The sequence below is a fragment of the Mustela nigripes genome, chromosome 13, assembly GCF_022355385.1.
Source record: "Mustela nigripes isolate SB6536 chromosome 13, MUSNIG.SB6536, whole genome shotgun sequence".
Classification (NCBI taxonomy): domain Eukaryota; kingdom Metazoa; phylum Chordata; class Mammalia; order Carnivora; family Mustelidae; genus Mustela; species Mustela nigripes.
In genome coordinates this window covers 106,020,689-106,033,387 of record NC_081569.1, presented here as the reverse complement: position 1 = coordinate 106,033,387, position 12,699 = coordinate 106,020,689, and the positions used below count along the sequence as shown (strand labels likewise).

At 43.9% G+C, this 12,699-nt stretch overlaps 1 protein-coding gene across 1 annotated transcript in view; it reads right to left on the bottom strand.

Annotated features, from left to right (window-relative positions):
• Positions 1-6,016, bottom strand: part of PPM1A (protein phosphatase, Mg2+/Mn2+ dependent 1A) — a 39,827-nt gene extending 33,811 nt beyond the window's left edge. The window contains exon 1 of the mRNA XM_059373327.1: positions 5,618-6,016. The gene's annotated coding sequence lies outside the window, so the exon portion shown is untranslated. The remainder of the gene's footprint in view (positions 1-5,617) is intronic.
• Between the last annotated feature and the right edge of the window lie 6,683 nt (positions 6,017-12,699).

Genomic DNA, 12,699 nt, shown 5'->3' with positions numbered 1-12,699 from the left:
CGTCAAGTATTTTACACAATCATTTCACTTAATCTTCAAGAATACCTTATAAGGGGCGCCTGGGTGGCTCAGTTGATTAAGCAACTGTCTTTGGCCCAGGTCATGATCCTGGAGTTTCAAGATCTAGTCCTGCATAGGTCTCCCTGCTCAGCAGGGAGTCTGCTTCTCTCTTTCATCCTTCCCCCTCTCCTGCGGTTTCCAATAAATAAAATCTTTAAAAATAAAAAAAAAAAGTAATACCTTATGAGAAAGGCTTTCCCATAAGACAGATAAATATGAGGCTTAGCGAAATTGAGGACCTTGTCCAAAATCACCCCACTAGGAAATTTTATCACCTCCTCTCTAAAGCCTTTAATATATGTACTTAGAAACATTACTCTTAGTCCTTCATTAAGGACATCAACCATCTGAGAATTTAATATTGATTCCATTCCTCAATTTAAACAATGATAGTTGAAGACATAAAACCGTTTAGCTCGGCTGACTTCGGAAACTTAGGGAATGAGAAAATGAACTCCAGGAACTTCTTAAACTTTTTGGAATGTTTCAGAAGAGACTTTTTGGAATGTTTCAGAAACACTGGAAGGCTTAATTTATACATAAATTACATATAAAGACAATTTATACATAAATTTATAAGGTGTCTTTTAATTCTAGGAATCTGAATCTTAGTGTTAACATTCAGATTCTCAATTTTTGATTCCTAGGAACAAGGAGGATCATCTATTTAGGAAAAATTCACTCAGGAATGTTCTGAAAATAACTTCGTATCTACACAGTTCTGATCTTGGCATGTTAACTTAGATTCTCTGAGTCTTTATTTCTTCACTTGTAAAAAAGTAACATCATATACTTTAGAGGGTTGTGGGGAAAATTAAAGCCTGACAAATGGTTAATACACTGTGACTTTGGGGCGCCTGGGTGGCTCAGTTGCCTGGGTGGCTCCGTCGTTAAGTGTCTGCCTTTGGCTCTGGTCATGATCCCAGCATCCGGAGATCGATCCCCATACCGGGTCCCTGCTCCGTGGGAAGCCGCTTTTCCCTTTCCCATTCTCCCTGCTTTTGTTCCCTCTCTTGCTCTGTCGAAAAAGTAAAAACCTTAAAAAAATATATACACTTTCACTATGTCTTTATCTAGAAGTAGTTTGTTCTCATAGGATTTTAATTCAAATCTTATCACCTACAAAAATTCTTTCAATCCAGATCCTAAATGCGAATAGTACATAAACTTGGTCAATGGATTCCAAATAAACATTTAGCATTATAAAAACTCAAGCTCCCTCTCTTATTATTCAAGGAATGTTTAAGACATCTCTAATTTCGTAAACACAGTATCAGTAGTCTACTTTACTAATACACAATAAGATCTACCACTTTTCTCTCAGTTTTAAAAAAAAATTCTAAAGTCTACTACATTTTAGATAAAGGTATTCAGAAGCTCACCTCTCTTAATCGTTTCCTTTCTCTAGCTCCTTCTACTTGCCTCAGCAAAAGAAAAGCTAGGTAAAGAGATTATCTAGGTTGTACAGAGATAGCTAGGACATGCAAAGGTCAAAATCAGCAAGGAATAAATTCTGTAGATTCAATAAAATATGAAATTGTTACTTGTGTAATATGAAGTACATTTGAGAGCAAAAGAGGCTCCTGGGTGGCTCAGTGGGTTAGGCCTCTCTGCCTTTGGGCTAGGGATCAAGCCCTGGGGGCTCTCTGCTCAGCAGGGAGCCTGCTTCCCCTTCTCACTCTCTGCCTGCCTCTGCCTACTTGTGATCCCTCACTGTCAGATAAATAAAACCTTAAAAAAAAAAAAAGCCAGCAAAAGAATATAATCAACCTTTTGATTTTTATATAAATTTAACCCAAGCTTCTTTTATATAAGGGTGGTTAATAATCCCAGCTAGAAATTCAGGGAATTTCTTGGCTAATAGCGCAATAATAAATGAAGTAACTGAATTTTAAAAATCTGTCACCAACATTATTCGAAATGAAAGAACACATTCTGGCATAAAGTTACCATCAAAGGTACAGGAGGGTGCAAATTTTATCTAGTTGCTTCACACCTTCCCCTCACCCAAGGTGCACATATTTCACAGGCCACATCTTGTTTTATGTTAACTTTTTAAAAAAAATATTTTATTTATTTATTTGACAGAGAGACACAGTGAGAGAGGGAACACAAGCAGGGGAGTGGGAGAGGGAGAAGCAGGCTACCCACTGAGCAGGGAGCCCCATGTAGGACTCTATCCTGGGACCCTGGGATTATTATGACTTAACTGACACAGCCATGCAGGAGCCCCACTTCTTTTTTTTTTTTTTTTAAAGATTTTATTTATTTATTTTACAGAGAGAGATCATAAGTAGACAGAGACGCAGGCAGAGAGAGAGAGAGAGAGAGGGAAGCAGGCTCTCCGCTGAACAGAGAGCCCGATATGGGACTCGATCCCAGGACCCTGGGATCATGACCTGAGCCGAAGGCAGCGGCTCAACCCACTGAGCCACCCAGGCGCCCCAGGAGCCCCACTTCTTGTTTAACTCTTATAGGACTCCACTTCAGCCGACTTTCTTACTTGGCTGCCTCCCTTCTTTGATCTAAGGATGGAAAGTAATCCTTAGATTATTTTACAGTACCACTCAAGAGTCAGGTGCCTAGGCAAGAGTTAGATAATCATGGGGGGGGGGGAGTCATCAAAATATCACCCTCTAATTATCACAGATTTACACTTTAAGAAATTAATTCAGCTCTCATGGGTGAGCATTTCAGGGACAACAAGCTCCCTGTGGACATATCAGTCTTCAGTTTTAAATTATTAAATAAATCAGCATTCACAGCTGAGCCAAAATCAGCTCTACATTCTATTAGCTACTATAATAAATAGTGTTGGTATAATCTGAACAAATTCAAAGACTGTTGTAAGTTTTTGGTAACTGCTTAGCAATGTTTACCATGTGACAACATGATGTTGCTATAGAGTTCTTTGAAAAAAATTAGGCATTAGGAAACAAATATTCAGACAAAGGTTTATTAACAAGTCAAGATAAGCAAGACCCAGCTTGAACTTACAGAAACATCTTCATAATGTGTTCATATAATGTCCTTCACATCAAACTATGAAAGGTCCTGTGCTTGTTCAAACCTGCAGTTTCACCTACCCTTTATTTCTTGTGGAATCCCCATCCTTCTTCCTCCCAAGAGTTTTTCTAGACTTCCCAATCCCAACAGAAAAATCAATAAAGCCTATCTACAGGAGTTTCATCCCTAAAGATCAATTATCAACTTAAAATTCTTTTAAGACACTTACTTTTAAATAACATACAGATTTAGAATACTGAAACTTCTAAGTGCCTAACATATTCTAGGCATTTGGTCAAGGCATACTGAATAGACAGTGTTAACTGAGTTAAGAAAATTTAGTAACTGGCCATGCATTTGATAATACAGTATACCACTATGCTTTACTGATTTGTAAACTGAGACTCAAAGGGTTAAAAAGCACTTGTCCATGGACACAGATATTTTGGAGCACAGCCATGACTAAACAATTCTTATCTCCGAGTACAATGTTCCCTTCAACAGGTTATACTGTAATTATGGTCATCACTCTAGCCCTTCAAACCGAAATATAAAAAAATACAACCTGTGTTTAAAAAAAAAAAAAAAGAATGTCTAAAGAAATTTATGTAAATTTCCACCAAAAAAGAAAAAAAAAAACCACCTTTTTAAAGCAGGCTCCATGCCCAGCATAGCCTCCAAGGAGGGGCTTGAACTCACAACACTGGAATAAAGAAAGACCTGAGCTGAGACCAAGAGTCAGAAGCTTAACCAACTGAGCCACTCAGGTGCCCCTAAAAAAGACATTTTAACGACTAGCATTCATTTTAACGACTAGCATTCAACCCTGTTACTTTGCAAATATATACTGAGGTAGCTAGCCAAACTTCCTGCTCTTATATACCTCTCCCATAACAAATTACTTCACTAATGTGAAAAATGTTTGATGATATGAAATCAAAAATGTCTTCAGTAACTTCTATGTGCACTTCTCATTACGGTTTCAATAATGTGTCACTGCAGCACCGTGCAGCTTAAAAGTAATCATCTCTACATGATTCAATGTTTATTCAGATATACAAGAGTCACACTTAAGAACAGAACTACAACATCAGGCAAGGAATGTTACTTTGTGCTTCAACTTATTTACTGACAAAGAAACATTAAAAACATTAAACCAAGGGTAACATCTATGATTAGAAAATAGGGGTGGGGTGGGTCACCACCTTCCTAATCATCTAATCTGTAAAGTGTTACAGAAATACAGTATTTGTAAAAGATCCAATATGTAAAAAATATAAAAGTTATAATAGTGAAATTGTTCCAGTTGAAGAGGAACTGGGGAGTAAGCCCTGCTGCCGAACTCCTATGAGCTCTGGAACCCCTATGGCTCAGCAGAGTACCATTTAAATAAATAAATACCCCCTTACTCTTCAGAGCTCTTTGCATCTAAAAACTGATTGTGTTTAAAATTCCACCATGCAAGTATGAAAAGATTAAGACTTCTTCCTCCAGAACAATTTTTGAAATTTTTAATTTCTTTCAATAATGTCAAAATCACCTACTCTGGGAAGTAATACCTATATCCCATTGATTTTTACAACTCCCATCACTCTCTCAATCACTTCTTAAAATTCATTATGCTCATTAGTGCAACCTGCAGAAAATTCAGGGGTGGGAATGGGGGCGGCGCATGTATTTCTTGGCTTGGACAACTTAAGTATGACCTTTGTGGATTTGTAAGTACCATGCGGTGCTTGAGAAGGGAGAAGGAAAAATACCTCAGGTGATGAAATTTTCAAAACGTATCTAAACTGCGGTTGGTAGAAGGCTCTCCACAGCCAGCTGTCTTTCAAGAGAATATTTAAATCTACAAGTAGAACAGAACCATACCTCAACCACCAAACTCTAAGAAGTTCATCACACAATTCACACAGCTAAAAATACAAGAAATCAGTGTGATTTACTTCAATGGATTTGTTCGATGCCTTAATAATGAATGGACTGGAGGTATCACCGACTTGAGTTCTTAAGGAGCCTCATTCTCAGCTCAGACCCCTGAAGCAAATCCTCCAGAATTTGGAGCCTCGAGGCCAAGTCCGGTCCAAAGGAAGCCTACCCCCTTCTTCCTCCAGGCCTCCCTCCCAGGGGTTGGAGCCCTTGGCCGCCCTGCGGGAGGGGGCGCCGCGACGCCCCACGCCTCGCTCGGGAAAAGTTCCGCCCGCCGTTCTCGGGCCAGGCTGCCCTGGGGCCCTCGCCCGCGCCGCGGCCACAAACACTTGCCGGGTGTCGGCGGCAGGAGGGTCGCGCCCCCTCCCCGCGCCGCCGCCGCCACCAACACCCCGCCCCCGCCTCCCCGCCGCCACCGCCCTCGCTGAGCGTTAACCCCTTGCGGCCCGCCGCCCGGCTTCGGGGAGGAGGCCGGGCCAGGGGGTGGAGTTGTCGTGTCTCCTCCCGGGAGCGCCCGGGCAGACGCCCGGCTTGTTTACAGGCCCCAGGCCCAGGCCTGGCCGCCACCGCCGCCGCGCAGGCCCGCCCGCCCGCCCGCCCTCGGCCCGAGCGTCGCGCTTACCCGGAGCAGCCGCGGGCGGGCAGGTCCCTGGTCGGCCAAGGCAGCGGCGGCGACGGCGCCCGGGGAGGGGGCTGGAAGGGGGTCACCGCGGCGGCTGCCGGCCAGGTCAGGCCGGGGGAGGGGGCGGAGGAGGGGAGGAGCCGGGCTGCGTCCGGGCCCCCGGCTCTCGGCGCCCTCGCGGCTCAGATCATCCGGGCGTTGGAGCGGGAGGCGGAGAGCGGGTCCCGGAGGAGGAGGAGGAAGAGCCGAAGACTCATCGCTTTCGCGCCCCCCCTGCCTGGCGCCCCCCCCACCCCCCCTCCCCAACCACCCGTTCCGGCGCTGCAGCCGCCCGAGCACCCGAAGCTGCGGGCCGGGCCGGCGCCGAGACCACTGCTCCCTCGCTCCCGCGCGCGCTCCCGCCCCTAGCGCCGCCGCCGCCTTGAGCGCGTCCCCGCGCAGGCGCGCTCACGAAGGCGCCGTGCGGCCCCTCCCCGACTCCTCTGTCCGCCCCGCCCAGCGGGCTCGGCGGCCGCTACAGCTGCGGCGCGGCGGAGCAGCTGCAGAGACCCGGATGTCGTTGGGCAGGAACTGCGGCGAGGGCCAGCAGGCGGGGGAGGGGCAGCCGCAGATGACATCACTGCCCTACCCTGCTACTCTGGCCGCAGCCCCCTCTGCCCAAGGCCGAGGCCGAAGGGAACATCCGAATCCCGGTTCGGAACCGGGACTGGAGCTTTTATGCCCCCGGCTCGGGGGCTGGACAGGGTGCGTGATTGTAAGGAGTCCCGGACTTCGAGAGCTTCTCCAAACCCGGCAGTCCGTCGAGCGGGGACTCGGGAGCTCCCCCTAGGGCGTCGGCTCCTCCCGCCCCGGCGCTTTCACTTGTCTTAAATACACACCCCACTCCCTGCAAAGACGCGGTTCTCAGAACCTGGAAGACCGACCCCGTGCTTACGACCTCTCTCGGACGCAGTTGCGGCCTAGTTGCCGCACGGTGGCCGCGGCTAGAACGCACTGTTGCACCAGGCAGCCGCCAGACCCCCTCTCTTCCGGGGCCCCAGGCCTCTGGAGCCACCCTAGCCAGCGACCCCGGGAGCTTCACGCAGGTGCCCCTACCACACACCTCTAATCCCGAAGGGCAACAACACCCTACCACCACCCACCCACACGCGAGTGCAACTGATACACGCACGGGGCACATGTTCTGAGTTTCTGGCACGTTTTCCATTCGTAGTTCATGGGATTCCACATTGTATTTATTTGCACATGTTAGTCACGTGATTCTGTCACAGGGGACCTCCAACGACCTCCTGCAAGGTTTAAGGAACACAAGATTTTCTTGAGAATAATCAGAAACGTAACAGCTGCTCCTATTAAGAGTTAGAGATCAAGTGAACCTAATTGAAACTACATATGCAGGTGGCCAAAATCCAGTTTAGCTAGCTGGACTACAGAAAACCGACCCACGCTGTTTGCAGACGCCGGGATAGAATGACAACCCTAGGCGGCCAATGAATCGGAACTGGGAGCAGTACGTCACCAGCACGATTTCCCATTGGATGGGGTGTCTTTCCCTCTTTCGTCAGAGACTTAACCTGTTCACGGACTTGACCTATACCACACTGGCTGTAAAAAAAATTTAAAAGAAAAATCCGTGTTTTAAAAAATAGTCGCATAAAGAAAAACCCAAATAGTTCAGTGCAGGAGGCAAGTAATTTAAAAAGAACACCTGAAAATATTAGTCAAGTTGGGTTCTGGCCAATAAAGAGGTAAACTTGCGATGAGGCCTCTCTATTTTATCTCAGGAACTCACTGTAGCAATTTATACCCTGTTACTTTGTATATCCTAAAAGTACTTTGTTGCCCCAACTCTTAGATCAAAAGCAATCTGTTTATTCTTTCTGTCATTCAGCAAACACTTAGCTGTTTTTGAAGCTGTGAAAGCCATCTCCAATTTTTTCTGCATGACTTTTTTTGGAAGTTGTGTTCCTTTCACATTGAGCCCTGGAATCTGACAACAGGATAAAATAGTTACACCAAACAGTCACTGGCTGGCCAATTCTTCGAGAAACCCAAAAATCACTCTACCCAATATCTATGGCGTTAGAATTTCTTAGAGTAAGAGGAAGATGGATCTTTTCCAGGTATACAACATGAAAATAAAATTCATTTATGCACTTGGTCCCAGTATCATCTGAGGACACATTTCCTAATTACTTCTCCCTACGCCAAAATGAGGGAAATTAGATCAAAGATCTTTGAAACTGTGCCGTATTGAAATCCTTAATACTTAAGACAAGTAACAGCATGATTAGCATGCTGGTGGACTCATTACAATTGTGAAATTAAAGAGCCCAAGAGGCAACCACTATTTGAAGTGCCCTTGGAAAGCAAACTTTCTTATTCCTAAGGCAGAGCCTGGGTAGTCCATGAAAGTAGAGAGTAATAGAGAACTTGAAGGACTAGCTTATCTTTCTGCTTCCTTCCTTTAGGCTTCCATATCTTTGTCTCTCTGTTCTATACTTGTAAGAGAATCTGGGTCAATTATAGCAGAAAAGGCAGAAGGATAGAAAATAAGAGCATAAAGAGACTTTTAAGGAGGCTGCACAGTGTGCCACAGACTACTGATAAAGCTGTACCTTCCTACTATTTCTCATTTCTAGATACAGTTTGCAGGGACATTTTGGTATGAACTAGGAAATTCGTGGGTTATAAGGTAACATTTTCAAGTTTGGGACGAAGGTATCTTAATATTGTCTGAATAAATATGCTTGATATTATAACATTCCCTTCCTTATTATTATATTAAGTATTATGTTCCCAAAATGTTATGCTGTAGACAAAACCCAACTATTTAGAAAGGAGGAAAGGACATTGAAAAAAGAGGGTTAAAATTTTTTTTGTTGTTTGAACTACAGGGGGACTCCTACCTGTATTTGCGTTGTTCAAAGTGAATTTCTGTGAAACCTCAGTGAGAACATATTCTCATAATTGTAATTTAGTAATTCTTACAGGTATATTGTAAAACTATCATGCTCTGCTTTGGAGTTATGTTTCAATCACCAAAGAGGAGGAGGATTTTCTGATAGACTGGCTTTCAAGTCCTGAATTTAACTGTGTGCTATCAGCTTAGTAATTGGGAGGCCTGGCGTGAGGAGGAGGCTGAGGTGAGGAAGCTTAATCTGGTTAGCTATACTCTCTCCTCTTTTCCTCGATAATCACAGTTAAAAGTGAAGGTTACATTACTTGTTACCAAATTGCTATTGTGAATCAATCCAGGAGGGTCACCCTTGAGACAGCCTGGCTTAGGCCTCTCAAAATAAATGTCAACAATATAAGTGATCCCTCCAGGGAGTACTGGAGAATTCCCCTCACCTGAGCCGTTCACCCTTTCACACTGAGGTCAGTCACTACTCAAGAGTCACAGAGCCAAGCAGAACAGAGTTTCAACTCTGCCAGCCTCCTCCACCTTCACTACCTGTTCCACGTGTCTTTTTCCCAAATATCCTCTTCATATGGCCTCCTCTTCTCTCTTTTTTCCTTATCACTCTTCTCCCTTTCTTCTGTTCTTTCTTAGTCCCCTTTGTCCTTCTTTTCCCCATTCTTCTTTTCTCACTTTTTCCTAGCTTAGTCCAAATTACAGCCTCTGCTACCCACTTTCTCCTGAAGTAGTACATTTCAGTGGATAGAGCCCCAAATCAATTTTGTTGGTGGGGGGTGTGCCCCCCACCCTGGCCCTCTTCCCTCCATCCTTTCCCCCCTCCCCCAACCATTTAGGGTCACGAGAAACTTAGGTCTTTAAAGTTCTGTCACAGAATGAAAAGGATTAGAAAATCCTGTCCTGTGTGACATCACTGAGGCAGCTCTGTCAGGTGGAGCAGATGGAAACTAGCAGCCTTGTATTGTCCCTGTGACGACTCCTGGACCTTTTAAGAGAAATGTGGGTCACCATGAACACCATAGGCCAAGTCCTAGGGAGTCTTCAGAGTAGGTCTCACCTCAAGAGAACTGTATATGGACAGCCCCATGACATTGGTGCAGGTCCTTTCAGGCAAATTCACTTGTTCAGCAGATAGTTATTGGATGCTGGGCTGGTCGTAGATAAGGACATGACTAGGCAAAAAGTCCCCTCAAGGAGTCGATATTATAATCAGGGATATAGATGAAGAAGCAAACAAATAAGGAAATTAAGATTATGATCAGTGCGGGCCGCCTGGGTGTCTCAGTTGGTTAAGCGTCTGTCTTTGGCTCAGGTCATGATCCCAGAGTCCTGGGATGGAGCCCCATTGGGCTCCCAGCTCAGTGGAAAGCCTGCTTCTCCCTCCCCCACTCTCCCTACTTGTGTTTCCTCTCTTGCTGTTTCTCTCTCTGTCAAATAAATAAAATCTTTAAAATAAAATAAACTTTAAAAAAAAGATTATGATCAGTGCTCTAAAGGACATAGATTGGGGACATGACTTGAAACAGGTGTTCAGACAAGCCCTTTGTACAAAGGAGTCAACTTTGCAAAGAATCAGGGAAAAGCTTTCTTGGCAGAGGGATCAACATGAGCAAAGGGTCTGATGTAGGATAGGCTTTGGCAGAAAAGTTGTCTACAGACCAAAGAGAAGTTCAGAAAATGCAAGGTATATATTTTATAAAGACGGTCACATTTAGAATTTCAACTTGGGATATTTGGGATACTTAATCCAATTCACTGTTAGGAAACCAGCTTGAGCAGAGAAGTATGGTCTATGCCAAATAACTTAGTGAATTGGTCTGGCCCCAAAAGCAAAGCAGCTTGAAAAATCAAAATTAAAAATTAAAGGACCTTTATCCGCTATTGAAAATAAAAAGCATTTTACAACCCGAGGGAGTGATCCCCTCAGACAACCCAACAGCAGCTAGAAATGGGTAAAAAGAATCCTTTTTCTTCCAAAATAGTTACTCTGAGCAGGGGAAGACTAACAAAAATTTGGACTTCTCAAGGACAATTTTTCTGGGTGTTTACTGTCTACTATAGACGTTAGAGAAGATCTCAAACCATATCTTTGAAAGCTGCAACACATTTTCATCCTTAATGACGGTGGCCTGGTTGAGAACCAGTGATGAAATGAACACCATGATAAAGGCCTTTTCCTCTATCTGGCTGTGTTGTTTTCAAAGCACTGTCACTTAGGGCAGGCCATTTAATCCTCACAACATCCCTTATGGGTAGGCAGGGTAAGGACTGTTGCTCTCACCCTTTACAGAAGAGAAAATGGAGTGTCAGGTAGCAACAACACAGGGACACCAGAAGTAATCATTAGTACCCAGGTTTCTTCCCTGTCTGCTACAGATCATCTCTAGCATTTACACGTCACTAATAAAAGCAGCAAAGAGACTCCATGGGAAGCACATGGACTTCAAGCCAACAGTGGTGTATGGAACTGCCTTCTGCTAGCTCATGAGAGCCGACTATTAAATTTTCAGGAATTTTGGGGTGCCTGGGTGGCTCAGTGGGTTAAAGCCTCTGCCTTTGGCTCAGGTCATGATCCCAGAGTCCTGGGATCGAGCCCCACATCGGGCTCTCTGCTCAGTGGGGAGCCTGCTGCCTCTTCTCTCTCTGCCTGCCTCTCTGCCTACTTGTGATCTCTGTCTGTCAAATAAATAAATAAAATCTTAAAAAAAATTTTTTTCAGGAATTTTGCCAGCTGTTAAACAGAATAGTTATGAAAAATTAAATTATATAAAACTTCCAATTAAATAAAATTTAAACAAAGCTAATGTCTATTTAAAAACTCATCACTTCCAAACTATTTTAATGTATTTTATTATTATTTGTGCTCTTGAGGTTACTTACATATATTGTGCCTGTCTGGTGAAAATTCTCTATACCGTGTTACTGCCCATTTCTTCTCAATGCTGTATTCAGTGACTTCACTTTGGTGGCTTGAAATTGGCTATGAAAGGAATATTTACACCATGGAAATCAGCAAGGGCCACAGACAGGGCTTGACTTAGGCTTCGTTAATTGTCTAGACTTAAGAAAGTGACAGAGAAACTGTTAAAGCAGATCCAACTTTAAAAAGTGTGTTGTATCTATAGCTGTGACATGGTGAATGGCACAGGACATCCAGTTCAGCAAAGGAGCCCTCACATCATTGACAAGTAAGTACCCATATACATGTTTGCTGTTTTAGTTTTATCGTAAATACTAACCAAGAGGCATGCCAGAATCACATTTGGAAAGCTGGCTGTTAAACATTTATCAGCATACCACTGGATCTGCATCTGCTATGACAATTGGGACACTTCCTGGCTCTGTGACCTTAAGTAAGTCACTTAGATCATTAGCCTCAGTTTCCTTCTCCATGTTCAAATCCCTTGAACATGGCAGGAGTTTAGGGGGACTGACCTGTGTGCAGTTGAAAATCAGCACATAACTTTTGTTCCCCCCCAAAACTCAACTACCAATAGATTACAGTTGATCAGAAGTCTTACCAATAACATAAACAATTGATTAGCACATCTTTTATGTATTATACATATGTAAACTTGAGAAAAAAAATGCTATTAAGAAGATCATAAGGAAGAGGAAATATATTTACAGTGCTGTACTGTAGAAAATCCATGAATAAGTGGACACATAGTTCAAACCCACATTGTTCAAAGGTCAATTGTATTTCCTCTCACTGTATTGTAAGATTTAGAATAGATGAGATGCCCTTGACCATCATATTCTTCTTCCTTCTCACTGGTAGATCCCTCTCTCACTACAGTTTGTATATGGATAATGCTCTCCCAGTCTCCCTCATAGCCTCAAGCACAGTGTCCCAATCCATGTGCCAGCACACACTAGTTTGTCCTGAATGGGTTAGCAATGTGACAAAGTATTGATCCCTTAAGCCCTTGGAATATTTGAGTGAGGATCAGCTGCTGCAACCTGAGACTGTCCTGTGTGGCCACAAGCAACCTCACTCAGGTACCCCTCTATGTCATAAAAATATTCTCTTTCTGTTTGTGTCATGATGTGAAAAAATTGAGAAGCATTGGCTTAAGGCATGTGTACATGATGCAGTTCTGACCAATGGAACTTGGGGAAAAGTCTTGGGAGATGGATCTGGGAAAGATTTTCCTCCCTA